General features: G+C 43.0%; 1 protein-coding gene across 11 annotated transcripts in view; it reads left to right on the forward strand.

Moving 5' to 3' along the window:
- Window positions 1-1,602: 1,602 nt before the first annotated feature.
- Window positions 1,603-15,455, forward strand: part of LOC131695391 (leucine zipper putative tumor suppressor 3-like) — a 76,556-nt gene continuing 62,703 nt past the window's right edge. For 3 of the 11 annotated variants that reach the window (XM_058983866.1, XM_058983876.1, XM_058983874.1), the window contains exon 1: window positions 4,310-4,866. The gene's annotated coding sequence lies outside the window, so the exon portion shown is untranslated. Of the gene's footprint in view, window positions 1,790-4,307; window positions 4,867-15,455 lie in introns of those variants that run through there. The other 8 variants (XM_058983867.1, XM_058983870.1, XM_058983869.1 and 5 more) reach the window with 8 other exon arrangements.

Below are 15,455 nucleotides of genomic sequence, written 5' to 3' on the forward strand. Positions count from 1 at the left end.
AGGAGTCGGACGTATTCTCACCACACGAACGCCATTGCGAAGTCCTAGGAAGAAGTTCCTCCAAGTATCTTCTTTAACACTATTCACCTCTCCTTATTTTGACATCAGTTGTTTGATAGTGCCAGGTCACGTAGCTTCATACAATGTCATTACATTCGACGACGTGTTTCAATTTGTTCTGCGAAGCGAATTATTTTGCTTGACTAATGTTTTTTAGCATAATCAGTACTTCATGACGTAAATGGTGGAATTGTAATGCGGTTCAATTTCTGCTACGTTGAGCTTCATGTTCACCTTCAACATTTGCTCCACTTCACGAATTGATGGTCTTACCGGACATTTCAAGTAATCAACAGCAACACAGTTTGCCCGCAACGGAATATTAGCTTGCTTTGCATTGGCACTCATTATTTGTTCACGTTTCACACACTAGGTAGAAAGAATCAATTTTTTTCTTGTCCAAACGGATTGTTTTCCATTGTATTTTTACCGAAAACTAATCCAATGAAAGTCATAATCATCTCAGAATCCAATTTCCCAACTGCTAGTTGCCTGATACATGCTAAAATGTTATTTGAACCAGCATCAATACTTATTTTACCAAATAATAGTACTATAAAACTAAGGCCTTAAAGCAGTCTAGTAACAACAGTTGTGAAGAGCAGTTTTAGTAAAATTACCATTATGGATCAATTGTATAAATCAAAGTTAAACAGCATCAGGAGCTGTGCAAAGATAAACAATCCGAAATGTAATCGTAATAATTTACGTCCGGAAGTCACCATCTTGTATTTCAACATGGCGTCAGACATAAACTTCTGGCAGCTACTCGTCAAAACCATTCCGAAAATACCCAGTCAGTCTAGATTCTAGACTGTGAACTCTGGACTCTACACTCTTCACGCTGGATTCAGGACACCGAGTTATGGCGTCGATATTCTGTGCTATGGACTCTGAACTATAGTCTCTGGGATCTTGATTCTGGACTCTGGAATCCGAGCTTTAGACTCTAGACTCTGCAGCTTGGACTCTGAACTCTGGTATCTGCACTCGGGACTCTGGATTTTGGACTCTTGGCTCTCCTCTCGAGACTCTGGATTCTGGGTTCTGCTCTCTGGACTATGGACACTGCAGTTTAGATTTCATAGGCACTTTTTCGAGATTCTAAATCCTTTACAGTGCGTCCTTTTTTAAAGCTACATAGCAGTGCAGTCCATTGGCACTTTATTGCATATAGCTGGTGAGATACTCTGTATTTGAATGCGGAATAATATTGATCATAATTTACAAAATTTTAAAAAGAGACACACTTCGCTAACGGCATATGGAACGGTCCCATTTTTAAATCGATAAGGTTTTTCCAAAACACGAGCCTATTTAGAAGCCCCTACGCTGCACACTGAGCGACACACTCAGATAACTCACGCAACTGAGTGCAAAATAGAGAGGAGATTCATCTCTCTCATGCTCTTTCTCTGCGGAACTCCCGCCTGCCGTGAGCAGCCTCTCGCAAGCGCAACTTCTTCCGAATCCAAGTGACCTGCCGCAACGCGCAAAGAACCTGCTTCTCAGCAGCAATCGATCAGCGCACAAGCGCACCTCGATTTCCATCCAGCTGAGCTTTCGCTTGCGATCACTTCAACCGTTCCCGTCAGTCTAGCCACAGTTCTTGCCAGCGCTGGTCACGCATTCAATCGTGGGTTAGCCGCGCCAACCACTTCGGAACAAAAAAAACAGACAAAACAATCAACGCGTGAACGTCGCGATCTTGTGCCACGCGAAAGGATAGGTTTGTGTTGTGACTTTTGGGAACGATTGCGCTCGGCAGTGTTTTCTGTGTAGGGTTGTGTAATCGAAAGGGTACATGTACTTCACCCTTCACAGAAGAGTGACTTGCTTTGTTGCAGATTGATACGGGTGTTGTTTTTCGCATATTTAACATCGTCAGAAAAAAAACTGAAGGGTCTACAGAACGGTGAAAATGGGGAAGTGAGTAGATATACAGAACTGAATCGAATTAGCCCCCAGTGTCAGTGAAAGAGAAGGCGGATCCCGACCAGGCAGCTACAGTACGCAGTCAGTGGGAAAAGGGAAGCAAGAAAAATTCATTCACTTGCCAACACGATCGGTTCCTTGCCAAACCGCGGGCATAGCGAATGTTCGTATGTGTGCAAGTGCGCATACACCGTGCCTTTAGCGCGGTCCGTTGCACTTTGAAAATGTCCGTTTTTTTGTTCGTAAAGCTTCTTCAACAAACCCCACTTCCTTCTTGCTTTTGCCCAGCTCTATTGAAGCAGCCTGCAGTGGCAGTTACCATGGTGCGAAAGTGGGTTTGAATCGAGACTGCTACGATGTGGTCGAAAGGGAACCCGGGTGCGCTGCGGATACGGTCAGGAATTTCAAAATCAGTTTTTATTTTACTGTCTTAGCGGAGGCGGTGGTGGTGGCGGCGGCGACAGCGACGCAACAAACTCAGCAGGCCCAGCGAAATGGTCGGTGTGTTGTGGGTCGTGAAGGGGGGGATTGTTTTTCGCAACAAAAAGTTCGTAAAAATTAAGTTCAAATTGCATGGGCGCAAACAAATGGAGAGTGGAGAGCAAAAGGCGATTCCTGTTTTCCGCTTATGGGCTGGAAATAATTCACTTTCAGTGCCAAAATTGTGGAAAAATTGCACGCTCGTAACGAAGCGGTTTATATTTATATGTATCCACACGTGAAGAAACGGACCGACAAAGACAGAGGCGTTTGTCGTTTGCTTGGTCGTTTCTGGAAATCAGAGCTTGCTTCGATTTGGACGTTTGCCTACAGTCAAGCCCGACGGTCGAAATGTTCGGTGAAAGCTTTAGTTGCTTGGTCGCAGCATCGATGCTTGAATCAGTATACTCGAGGAATTTTATGTGCTGTGATTTAATATTTATTCGGAAAAGTTTGTTTTTATTGGATGAAGCCATTTTGTGATAAGAGTCACAATGCCTATAACTTTTAGAATTAGCGTATCTACTTAGTCTCATCAGTATTTGGCAGACAATTTGACTACCACATAGTCGTTGAATTTAATTTGTGTTCTCAAGCAAACGGCTTGCTTCGTAAGTACGGACGACCTGCTTGTTGATGAAACCATAGCGAATTCGAGTCATGATTCGACTAGCCTTTCAATATTTCTCCAGAAGAAGAAAATTGGTTAAAACCACTTTGAGTATAAACACACACACTATTTGCTAGGGTTCAGGATCCTAAAGTCACAGTCTCATTCATAACTGTCGTCCATCCAACGCTGGCCTCACCGATCCCACCGCAACGAATATCAGCTGGTCGTTCCATCCATAGCACACACCGGTTCGATTTGTACTACATGCCTGACGCTCCCATTACCACCGCAAGCCGCAACCGTGTTCTCTTTTCCATAGCCTCTTCGCCACAATCCTAAACCCGATCGTACATACATATATCACCTGTTTGAATCTTGTTAGACGACCGTTTTTTTCTTTATTCATTTCTGCTTCTCTTCGCTATTTGCGCTGTTGTTCAAGACCATTTAGCCGTGACTCTTTTGTGAATGGAAAAACCTTCTCAGTGCTCTCCACCGTTAGCAAAAGGTATGTAAGAACACTTGTGAGGAGTTTGCACACAATTTTCCTCGCCCGTTGGTTTCGCAGGGGAGCATTCCAAAAGGGGAAGCGAACCTACCATCCTGTGGATTAAGTTTGTCTTTCTCATACGTCGACATATAAATAATAGTCATATTTAGTGGCTGCTACGTTATATGCATAAACAAATATTTGGATACGTATTTGATATCACAGAAGATGCGATTTTCATGAAAATTTGATATCCATTTACCTGTATCTCCGGAACCAAAGTTCCGAATCTCACGATATTTAATAACGGACTTTAGATAATAAACCAAAGTGTGGAGTAATTGTCCTTTCTTTTACGTCAGATAAAAATACAAATATATTCACTTGTTGCCAGTTCTGCCAGATCTACTAAAATGTTAGAGCATGTTCAGGAGAATTTATGCGGTTCCATCCTCTTTCCCTCGAGTCCAAAGTACACAATTTTCACGGTATCGCTTGAAATTTCTCATTTATATATTTTACATTGCTACAAAACTCCGTCATGGATAACTTCTCCGTGTTCAACCCCAACACAGGTTCAGCGCGAGAAAGAGTAATTATTGAATTAGACCCTCGACTCAATGTTCTTCGATTGCTGCTGCAGCAGCTACGAATCGGTTATGCTTGGATAAACACTAGACACCAGGCGGCTGCAAAAAATCAATTTATTTATTGCGAAAGCCCTCCCTAGAACGGCTCTTAGCCGGCAAAAAATAACAACAGCAACAATACCTCACAACGGTAAAGCACTGGGAAAATAATTGATTAAATTATACTTTGGATTGCTAGCTGATGAATAAATCAATTTGATTCCCTTCCCCTTCCCACCGATCCAGAGCCTCAGTAATCCGAACCTCCGCCTGTTGATGGAAAATTGCGCAAGAAAAAACACACCCGTGAAGTGATCTGCAATCGAACAACGGTGTACCGAGTCGCTGTAGCCATAGTCCCCAGGTGATCATTTTTGTAAGGTTTTACTACTGGCCCAGTGTGTAAGTGATTCGTTACAAACAACAACAACAAAAGTGCTCCCAACAGGTTCAGGTTCAAGAAAATAAAAAAAAAAGTATCAAATTGCAAACGCTGAATCACCACCCGCCTTTTGTGATCGTCTCGCCGTGTGTGGGCCGATATTGACACACCGTGGTTGCCGGAGAAAATAAAAGACCAGGTGCTAGACGGAATCCACACTCGTGGAGTCGAGTCTAACCGAATCCAAATCGCAGTAGGCTTGTTACGACGTATGATGGTAAGTAGATTTCCCTTTTTAGGTTAGAATCTAGCAGTTGTGAACACGTGCGCCAGCAGAGGCGCATCCAAGCCATCTTTGATCCGACCGCGAACATACGCGATTTTATGCCGGGGATGATAAAGCATTTCTATCCCGCCCGTCAGAGCGGCAACAGTTGGACGTGACGTAGACCTTAATTGCTCGTTTTATGATCGGGCGGACGATGCCCAAATTGAACACCCGCGGGGAGAGGGAATTAAGATATTCTGAGTGTTGGTTTTTTTGCTGCGAAATTCTGTTCAGGTAGAATTCCAGCTGTCTAAATGATTGGCGCATCCAATATCCCCTCCGGGCTTGCCGTCAAAGGTTTGCACAGCACAATCCTTTAAATGACGGCTGCGGATAGCGGCGAATTATAGTTTTAACTTCTTATACGAAACATTGTACCGGACGAGGCGGTTAAGCTGTCTTTGTCGCTGTGTAGTGCACAGTCGGACGGTTCTTGCTCGTCGAGCAACTGTTGGAAGTCGGTTTGGGTTTGTTGCAATTCAGGTACCCAGCAATTATACGTTTAGATTGTAATAGGTGTGCGATCACTGTACGTAACTAGATAGAGTGCTAAGGATTTTGATGATTTATTTTCGAGCGTTGCCCTACTACAGCTGTAAAGCTAGGGTCTCGGAAGGGCTCCCCCTTCAGAATCACTCACTACAATTGCAGATGAGTAGGGAAATTTTCACCCACTAAAACGCCAACTGCACCGGACGGTGATGCTGACATTCATTGTACGGTTCAGATATATGCGGGCGTAGGAACTTCACCACCGCGAAGGGTTCGAGCGTTTGTACGTTAATGTGTTCGATTACGTGGGCGATTAAGTTGCATTAGCGAGCGAACATGGGCGTTTGTAGGTTCCCGCTTGAGACCGCGTTTATTCACTTCATCATCGGGGTGTTTTCATGTTTGCGAGACAATGGGATTTGGTGTTCGTGGATGATCGCGAAAGTCTTTAGCGTTTGTATGTTGTATGTATGTGCTGAATGCTAGAAGAGAGTGACATTTCCCGTATCACTAGGGTTCCGGGTCATGTCGCCATAGGACGCGTTGTTTAGTGGATATCTTTTTTTTTTTGATTGGTTCAACTGAAGTCACGACCCTAGGCTACTAGGGCCGAGGGTAGGAACTTTCGGACGTGACCGATTCATGATTCATGAAGCGAACACGTGTGTTTGTAGGTCCGCGTTTGAGACCGCGTTTATAAGTGCCAAAACGTTCACTTAATCGCCCGACTAGTTCGAGTAGATCGTGAAGTAGCTTCGGCAAATGGTCGTCGGGTCGCATGTGAACTGAAAGTCACGCTCCATCCAGAATCGCAGAACCGACCTCGACATCTGCCCGGGTAGCATCGGTTTCCGAAGAACTTGCTCTGCCGGGGAGCTCTTAGTCGGAGTAGGAAAAATCCACCGTCAGGGACCATTCCGAGTAGTCCGTAGCGAATCGCTGGTATGAATCTTCGGCGTTCCAGTGAACCGGACGCAACCTTCCACCCGGAATCGCTGGACAGAGTTTGGTACTCTACCAGACAGCATCCAGGCAAGAATAGCATGCCCGTGAACGGTTTTGGGGGACATTCTTTCGTTGGGGAACTCTCTACCGAGGTAGGCTAGCTCCACCGACAAACTACCAGTGTAGGGTCGTGTCGCGCATCAGAAGCGGTTAGTCTAAGCTTTCAAAAAAAAATGCCAATAGTTCAGTGAGAAACGTGGTGAAAATATATATTTAAGCGAAACTTTTGTGCAAGATGCTCAACACGTACAGGACTACACACGTACAAAATCATAAAGGCGCCGAATACAGTGGAGAAATCAAGCTGAAAGTTCTACAATCATGTGTTCTCAGCTTCCTGGGCACCTTGTCTTCTCTGTTCATCATAAGTTCGACGTGCCTGAGGAAGTTAGAAGGCAGAATATGCCTAAGTTTGACAAAAAGTACATGATTTGGCAGGGAATTTACTCGTGTAGAATGTGAAGCACCTCGTTCGTGACAGTCGAAACCGAATGGGCATATGTACTTGAAAGAATACCTCCAAAAGCGTTTATTTCCATTTTTTGAGGTCTCACGGTGGACAAACGCGTTTATGCTCGGATTAACCTCTGCAGTTTATCACATGACAGGACTGTGAAGAAACTGCAACATTATCGAAATCCCTGCTGTTAAGAATAAATTATCCACTGCATTGAAAACCACTACAAAGTTTTCAACAGCGTTTGCCGGACAATTTATGAAAATTTTATTTAGGTGTCTGTTGTTTCGATTGCGGAAGCATTCTCTCTCACACAAACTTCATAGCAGTCCAATATCGCACGGTAGTTCGTAGCTTCGGATATCCGTCTCCAAACATCATTTGTTTGATACCGTGCTAAAAATCTCTGATTGACGGAAAAAATGTCAGCTCTAGTCGGAATAGCGATGGTGCATAAAAATCCCTGCCGGTTATAACAATCTTGTGCAGATTCTTCCACAGCTGCAGATTGCCTGCTAAACCGAATATTTCTTTCGGTGCTTTTCGATCTGAACTTCTATGCTAGCTCATTTCAAACCAAAAATCCATTGTCAATCACAGCCTGCTGCTAAGGTGGCAATTTTCTCAGCATATTTATCTACGCGCTACCATCAGCGACGAACATAAACAAATAGAACAACAGCATCAGCTTCTCTGGGGACACAAGCTAAAGTGCTAACGAAAGCTAAAGCGACACTTGAAAAACATAACCTCAATCCGTGTGTGTGGGAAAGTTTCCCGTCTGCCTGCCATATGTTGCTCCGGCATAAACGAAAGTTGTTTATGTACGCTCAATATTCATCAAAACAATAAAATTTTATTGAAACGACCGCAGCCTACGACGAGTTCCCCCGCGTCGCGGCTGTTCACGCATAAGTGAAAAGTGGTTGAAGGTGTTAAAATCTCGACTTTTAGCCCAAATTTTGGGCTTCACAGGCGGGACTGGAGCGGTGGCCCTTGGTGGGTTTTCGATGCAGTGAAAGCGTACCTTGTAGGTGCCTTACTCGTTGCTTGGAAAGGTTGCTGCCTCCTGGCCTGGGGCAGCTTTAACACTTTCTTTTATGGGTTACAACCATTATCAGCCAGTCAGTCGTCAGCATCTCTTTTACTGGAAAGCCCACTGTTACCGCTGCCGCTGCTTCATCAGCCACTAGGCAGGACTCATCTCGAACGAGGACTGCAGGTCGATGGCAAAATCGAACGCTATCCCACGGGACGCGTAGCACGGTGGTATAGTTGGACTGTATTCCTGGACAATATTGTTCACCTTTCTTCGTTAATCTGTTCAAAGATGATCTAAATTAATCGTGAGGATGGACACTTTTGTACCCTTTTTAATTTGAAATAAAATCCTTCGACTTGAAAAAAATCCAATTTCACAATAGCGATTGAAACTTTGTTATGGAGCTAAATATACGGTGGGGAACAACTCTAACTTTCAATTTTTTTTTCGATTTTGACCTGAAACAGTTCCCAGCTTCTCCTTTGTGCGCCGTGGCCAGCAGCCTACAGACGTCTTCTCGCGCTCGGAACTCGTGTGTGAGAAACGATGAAAGTATAAATGTCAGTTTAAGCGTTTAACAAATAAATTATTGTAATCTGTTGAGTGGTAAAAATATCCGCCTCTGCTCGCGAGACCTCGGCGAATACCTCCTTATCCTAAGTTAAGTCGATCAGACTCCGCGAGTTGTGTCGTCTTTTCGCGAAAACAAAACCTGAGCTGGTACTTTTTACGGCACAGAACTGACCACGGTCGACGGGACGCAAGAGGCAAGCAATGGGTAGGATTTTCTTTAATTGGTGGATGTTTACGATTGTGTACCATCCTCGTGTGTACCCGGATGACTTTCGCGTCAAGCTGGAGGGCGAAAAAAGACGGCTTAAAGTAGTTATCTTCACACGCACACACTTTCGCGAAGAGTGTACAAAAACGGCTAAAGCGGTGGCATCTTGCGGCTTAACTCGACAACGCTTTCCGATCACCTACTTATTGCGTTCGAGTTGTAGTGTGGCGTGATGTGACGGTTTCTAGTGGGAAGCCAGGGATGGTGTTAAACTAATCTATACTAATTTGCACATTCTTCAAAGCGACCGCTCACCAGATATACGAATGCTTTCTTCTCTCAAATTTGACCATCAAACGGCTGTCAGACAGGCCGCAGCAACAGTTGTGCTCTTGGCACACTGGAGAGGTGTTTTCCTGTCTGTGTCGCCGCAGTCGCTGCCGCCGCCGCGATGGCAGCAGGCGATGATTATTGATTTTGCCCAAAACGTCAACTCGGGTAAATGATGTCACCGCGCTGCTGCAGGGTGGGAATGCTAAGCCAATAATAAATTAGAAGAAAGTGCACTAACGGTTACTCTAGGCTGGCATCATGTTCGGCAGGTTGTTTGAATAGGATGGTTGTTGGGGCTTTCGATTGGACAAGGAGGAAGATTAAGGTGACTGGTTCATAAGCCATTTATCGCATGTTCGAACCCCCATAAGGAAGGTTTCTCTGTGTCAGTAGGATCGTAGCCTAAACCACGACGATAAATAACGGGTGGAACTTGCATCACAAAAATGGTGTATTTTCTTATGCCGGATACAATCTTAGAACATTTTGAAGTTCTGAAAATGCGGCAAGAAAAGCTATTTTAATGAAAGTGGGGTATATCATACAAAACTCCACAAATGTCTCTTAAAACCAAGTGAAAGGCACAGTCTCTTCAGCAAAGTTATTACTTATTATATTCCCAACAATTAATCGACAAACTGATACTTCTATGAAAAGAGAAAACTATATCTATCTAAAAGGCGTATATATATATATATATATATATATATATATATATATATATATATATATATATATATATATATATATATATATATATATATATATATATATATATATATATATATATATATATATATATATATATATATATATATATATATATATATATATATATATATATATATATATATATATATATATATATATATATATATATATATATATATATATATATATATATATATATATATATATATATATATATATATATATATATATATATATATATATATATATATATATATATATATATATATATATATATATATATATATATATATATATATATATATATATATATATATATATATATATATATATATATATATATATATTCCTGTCAATGTTTGTATGTATGATTTATGGACTCCCAAACGGCTTTACCGATTGCCGTCAAAATTTGTACATAATAGGCATTTGTTCTGGAGCGTTTTTGTGTGGTTGGGAGATTATCTGCCCGCCAGATGGCGCTTTAGAACAAATTGTGTTTTCCTCATATTTCGTTGATGGTCGCAGCAACGCGCGATGGGTATTAGCTAGTATTTTATAAACAAACTTTGCTGAAGACACCATAACTCAAAAATCGTTTTTTCGTGCTCAAACATTTCCATAAATTTTGCTGAAGATATGTTTGCTCTGTCGCTTACAGTTATCGATTCATGGGAGGTTTTCTATAATGAACTCCCTAAATTGAAATTTTTAAGCCTAGCCAGAAAGTTTTCTCGCGAATACAGTGTTCAGAATCATTTTTGTTGCATCAAAATACGCAAATTCTGAAGAGACCAAATCGCTTTGGCTTATTTGAAAAGAGTTGCGACAAATTTTGTGTTAATTTATCCCTGGTTTTTGAGCTCGTATAACTTGTCTATGGTCAAAAACTATATTTATATCATACACTATTCAGAAAGCGCTGGTTTTGACCGATTTAGTTTTCCTTCAAAATGGTGATAAATAGGTTCAGTTTGTGCCTGGTGTGAATGGCTTACTGAACGAGTAAGCGCTGACGTTCAAAGACGCTTTCATTTGACACCTTTTGCTCCAACATCTTGTGACCAACTATTTCTATCGTCGACGACAATTGTCGTATTCTGAGGTGCGACGCAGTTAATTCGGGATGCCTCGAATCTCCCACCACAGTCGACCAAGCGACCGTAAGCCGTTCGGATACTGTTCGTGGGATTGACGAAAGGATCTTCCTCCACGCTCAAAATGGCTACAAGGCTTCGCTCTCTGCTTGCTGAAACTGATCCGTCCTCCAACAACATCGAGGTTTACTACCAGAATATTGGTGGCCTAAATTCATCAACGGACAGCTATTTACTCTAGCGACCACGGGCTGCTATTATGACGTCATCGCTTTGACCGAGAGTGCATCAGCAGGGTTCTTGAACCACTTCGGTGAGTCTTCGTGCTATCACTCTCTACTGGAACATTATCTTCCTGCTGGAAAGCAGCGCACATGTTTTCAGTTCATGAAAAGGGAAACAAATCGAACATTGATAGTTATCGGGGAATCTCGCGTTTAAGTGCTCCATCGAAACTATTCGAGCTGGTTGTTTTCGGCCCTATTTCCTTCCACTGCAAATACTTTTGCATAAACGAATTACAACGACCAGCCTGCCCTCGTTCACAACATATGTACTCGATGAATTCGCTGACGGATTGTAAACCGACGCTATTTATATTGATCTATCTGCGGCCCTCGACAAAATCAACCATGACATTGCAATAGTGACGCTGGACAAACTCGGTATTCATGGACAACTTCTGCGCTGATTTCGTTCCTACCTCGCGATGGAAAGCAACTCGAAATCAGCATTAAGGACTGTCTAACTGCACCATTCTTCGCTACATCCGGCATCCCACAAGGAAGCCATCGCGGTCCACTAATATTCCTCCTCTACTTTAATGGCGTCAATGTCAAATTGCAAGGACCCCGCCTTTCCTTTCGCCGACGACATGAAATTTTTTCGACAAATACGGGACAAACCGAGGCCGACTTTCTGCACAGTGAACTGGTGAGCTTTAGTATGTGGTGTAAAAACTGTGGTATTTTAGTGATAGTCTTCTAAACTAGCAATAGTTGCCCATCTGTTAACGAAGCTTGATAGATAATGGCGCAGAATATCCTGCGTATTTAAAAATTCAGATTTAACATATACATACATGAAGTAATAATTTCTGGATTATTGAAAAACAGTGCGCTTCATTTAAGGTTACACATTATGGAGTATTTACGAAAAAAAACTTGCGACAACGTTCAAATAATTTACGTTTAACCCGCCCTACTCCACCATTGCTTCTTCTTGATGGAGGCACTCTTCATCTTGAAACAGCGTCTCATAGCTATGAACGTCAGATTGCAGCGTCCGGAAAGGCCACAGTGTAGTTGGTCAGCCCATTCCACTGTACGCAGCTCACCTGAGTTCGAAGTTCCACTATCGCACAGTGTGTTAGGCTCTTTTTCATTGACGGTCAGATCGTCCAGAAATACTAATAACTTTTTAGGTGCTACTAAAATCGTTTTTCGGTACTTGGACATTTATAAGTAGTGATGGAAATCTGAAATCGCGTTTTTACTCCATATATTTAGATTCCTACAACTATTTTTTATCAATAATTTCAGCATGGTAGGATGTTTTGGCTCTAATTTGGAACAAAATCTCAGATTAGCGTGGAGTAGAAATGGCTCCGTGATGCTGGCAATTATTTTTTTTTAACCCCTACTCTACAGCAGTTTATATATCTGTTTACTTTTAGGGGGCCCTTAGCTCCGCAGTGCCCAGGGGCATCGAGAGGTTTTAAGAGGCACATGAGCGGCAAACATTCTAAACAAGTGTAATTAATCCTTGTAAATTGTCGATTGTCCCATACGAACCTCAAACACGTTTGTTCAGTAGTTAGGCTTTGGTTTAGTAATACTCTTGGTGGGACTAGGATTCGACTCAAGGGTGGGTAAATGAGACTCATGTTTTTCTTGACCCTCTAGTGTATGTTTGTACAAAAAGAAACCCCTTCAGATTTTTTTTGGATTTGGTTATAACAGAACATTATTAAACGTCAAAAAAATCGAAGTGTCATAATTGCCTAGTGTAAAGTAAAAATGGATGACGGTTTTAATTTTTCAATATGCTTACGGAACGAAAAAGGACTCTAAATTTATCCTGGTCTTGGAGACGATTCTTTTTAGGTTGGTATGTTTAATTCTGGCATACCATTCTTGAGAAAGACAGGGAAGCATTGGCTCGTCCATAGCACCATTCCAGATCCCCAGCTAGGTAACTATTCTATACTCCACTAATTCATTTCTAAAAAGCCATAGCGCCAACACGAAAGTGCGTCATTTCAATTTGCAGATCTATTTTCCATTTGCGGCAGCTCAAGACAAACAAGAAACCGAAGCTAACCTCACCCAGCACTTTTATTGCACTCCGCACTCGAGAAAAAAAACGCCATAAATGTTGACTTTGCGACCTTTCGGCCTCACTTTACTTTCCTAGATGCTATCAAAACAGTCGAAGCGAGTGTCAGTGTTTAAAAATAGCTATACGAGGCAGTATAATAATAAACCCTGACCCGAAGGAGCAGTGTTAGCTGAATTCCTACGACAAACCGAAGAAAAACAACGAACATTTTCGTTTGACCGCTCAGCTCTTCCTTCCCTCACACAAGTAATAATAAGATGTAGGTAATATTGCACGCCGAGCTAAGCAAGCCTCGCCAGGTACCAGAGTCCACCGTAAGCGGAACTAAACGCTAGAGCTCTCCATTTCAATGTCGGCGCCTGCTTTGCTCCGGCCTTCCACAAGCGGTAAGCGGGAAATGCAATTTACCGAGCCATTTGAGCCCGGGGCAACACGACGACGACGGTGACGACGCCCTCTTCTAATAGCCAGTTAAACCATCATCTTTTTGGAATGCTTCGGGTGGCACACGAATCCCGATGCGCACAAGGCAGCACCTGATCCCGGCGACGAGGCCAAAGCAACCCCAATCACCGTGTAAAAGTTATCAGTCTGCACACTATAATGAGATTGTTGTTGGTTCCCGCCCCCTCGAGGGGCCTTGCATTTCTCTATCGCGAGAACGGAATTCTTCTCGTGACTTGTTCACCCGTTTCGACCGAGGAAGCAAATAAACAAAGTATTTTGCGTTCGTTGAACTTTCTTTCTCCCCGGTTGCGAAATAGTTGCTTTTTAGCACGAACATTATTGGACATAAAATTGGTCTTTTCGCCACTAGGATAGTCTCGTTCGCGAGTTAGTAGTCTTGAAGTTGTCAGCGTAATGGCATCCTCCGAGTGTAGGTTGTTAGAAAGTTCGTCTAAGACACGAACGCCCGTTGCCCTTGTACCATCGACCTACGTCGCTTCCTCGATCCCATAGTCATCGTCATCATCACCACTGCGAACGGGAGACGAGAGGGGGTTGAATAAATAACCAACCATCGTGATTGGGCATGCAGCCGGGAATTGAAAGGAGTCAGGTTCTTGATTAATTTTCCCATGGCGAGATGAATCTCGCCGCCGCCGTTACAAACGAAACGCGAATAAAAAGTTCCTCCTCGAATGAGGCACTGATGACGCGGACGGCCCAATGATAAATATAGCCAAATCAAAAGCTTATGACCGGTCTTGGCCACAATATTTTTCCTTCGCAGTTGAATTGTTGCTCTTGAAAGCAACACAAAAAAACAAACTCCAGGGAAGGTTCAACAGGGAGAAAAGAACTTCCAGGTCCAGGTGGCGCGGGTAAAACAGATGGCTCGTCGAAACACAGCAAGCGAGGTGAACATAGGCGGCGATGATCTCTCAATAAAATTTTCACACGTTCCCGTCATCCAATCAAGCAGTGCTGGCGAGGAGAGAGAGAACAGGGTAAACCCGGCGTCAGTTACAACTACCCCCATCTGACGGCGCACGCTCGACTCTGGGATCAAGTCGTAATTTGTGATTTACTTGCCGGAGGAACAACTGAAAACGATGAAGATGATGTATAACAACACAATGTTTGCTTTACAGTGTTATTTTTACGTCGAGAGCAAACGAGCGAGCCTTAAAACCATGTTCGACGGTATGTTTACAATTTTGACAACCTACGTTGTCATGGGCAGTCTGTTTGCTGGGAAATGGTCGGCGAAAGATAAGCACAAAACTTGACGCACGAACAAACGAACGAATGAAATTGCCTTATGAGTGGATGGATGGATAGACCTCGATTTTTTGACATCCGGTTCGGTCCGAATCAGAAATCTCCCGTGATAAGACGGTTTGTTGTTATTGTCATAAGTGACGACAGTGTGGTCGATTGTGAAATTCTTCGATTTTTTGACGTTTCCATCTCTTCCAACAGCACAACTATCCCGTTTGTTGCGACCGGTCTCGAAGCCCCGCATTCGATTTCGCTTTTACAGGCGGTACACTCCGAGCCTCACCACATGGTGACCCAGTCCAGGCAGGGTTCGGGTAAGCATATATACCTACTATGCGAAACAACATTAAAATTTATATGCGCCATCGAACGTCAGCCTTCCTCTTCGCTTCACTCTTCAGGGTTGGATTGACGCCTGAATCGCTTTCAGTTTTGCGGAGTGGTAACCGACAACGACTTCGACGACGATGGTGTCCCGCATGCCAGCTTAGAGTGAATGCTGTGATTCGGACCACCCGTCAAACGAAAACGAAAATCATCATTAAGAGGACAAGA

This window comes from Topomyia yanbarensis, unplaced genomic scaffold (genome assembly GCF_030247195.1).
Source record: "Topomyia yanbarensis strain Yona2022 unplaced genomic scaffold, ASM3024719v1 HiC_scaffold_4, whole genome shotgun sequence".
Taxonomy (NCBI): Eukaryota; Metazoa; Arthropoda; class Insecta; order Diptera; family Culicidae; genus Topomyia; species Topomyia yanbarensis.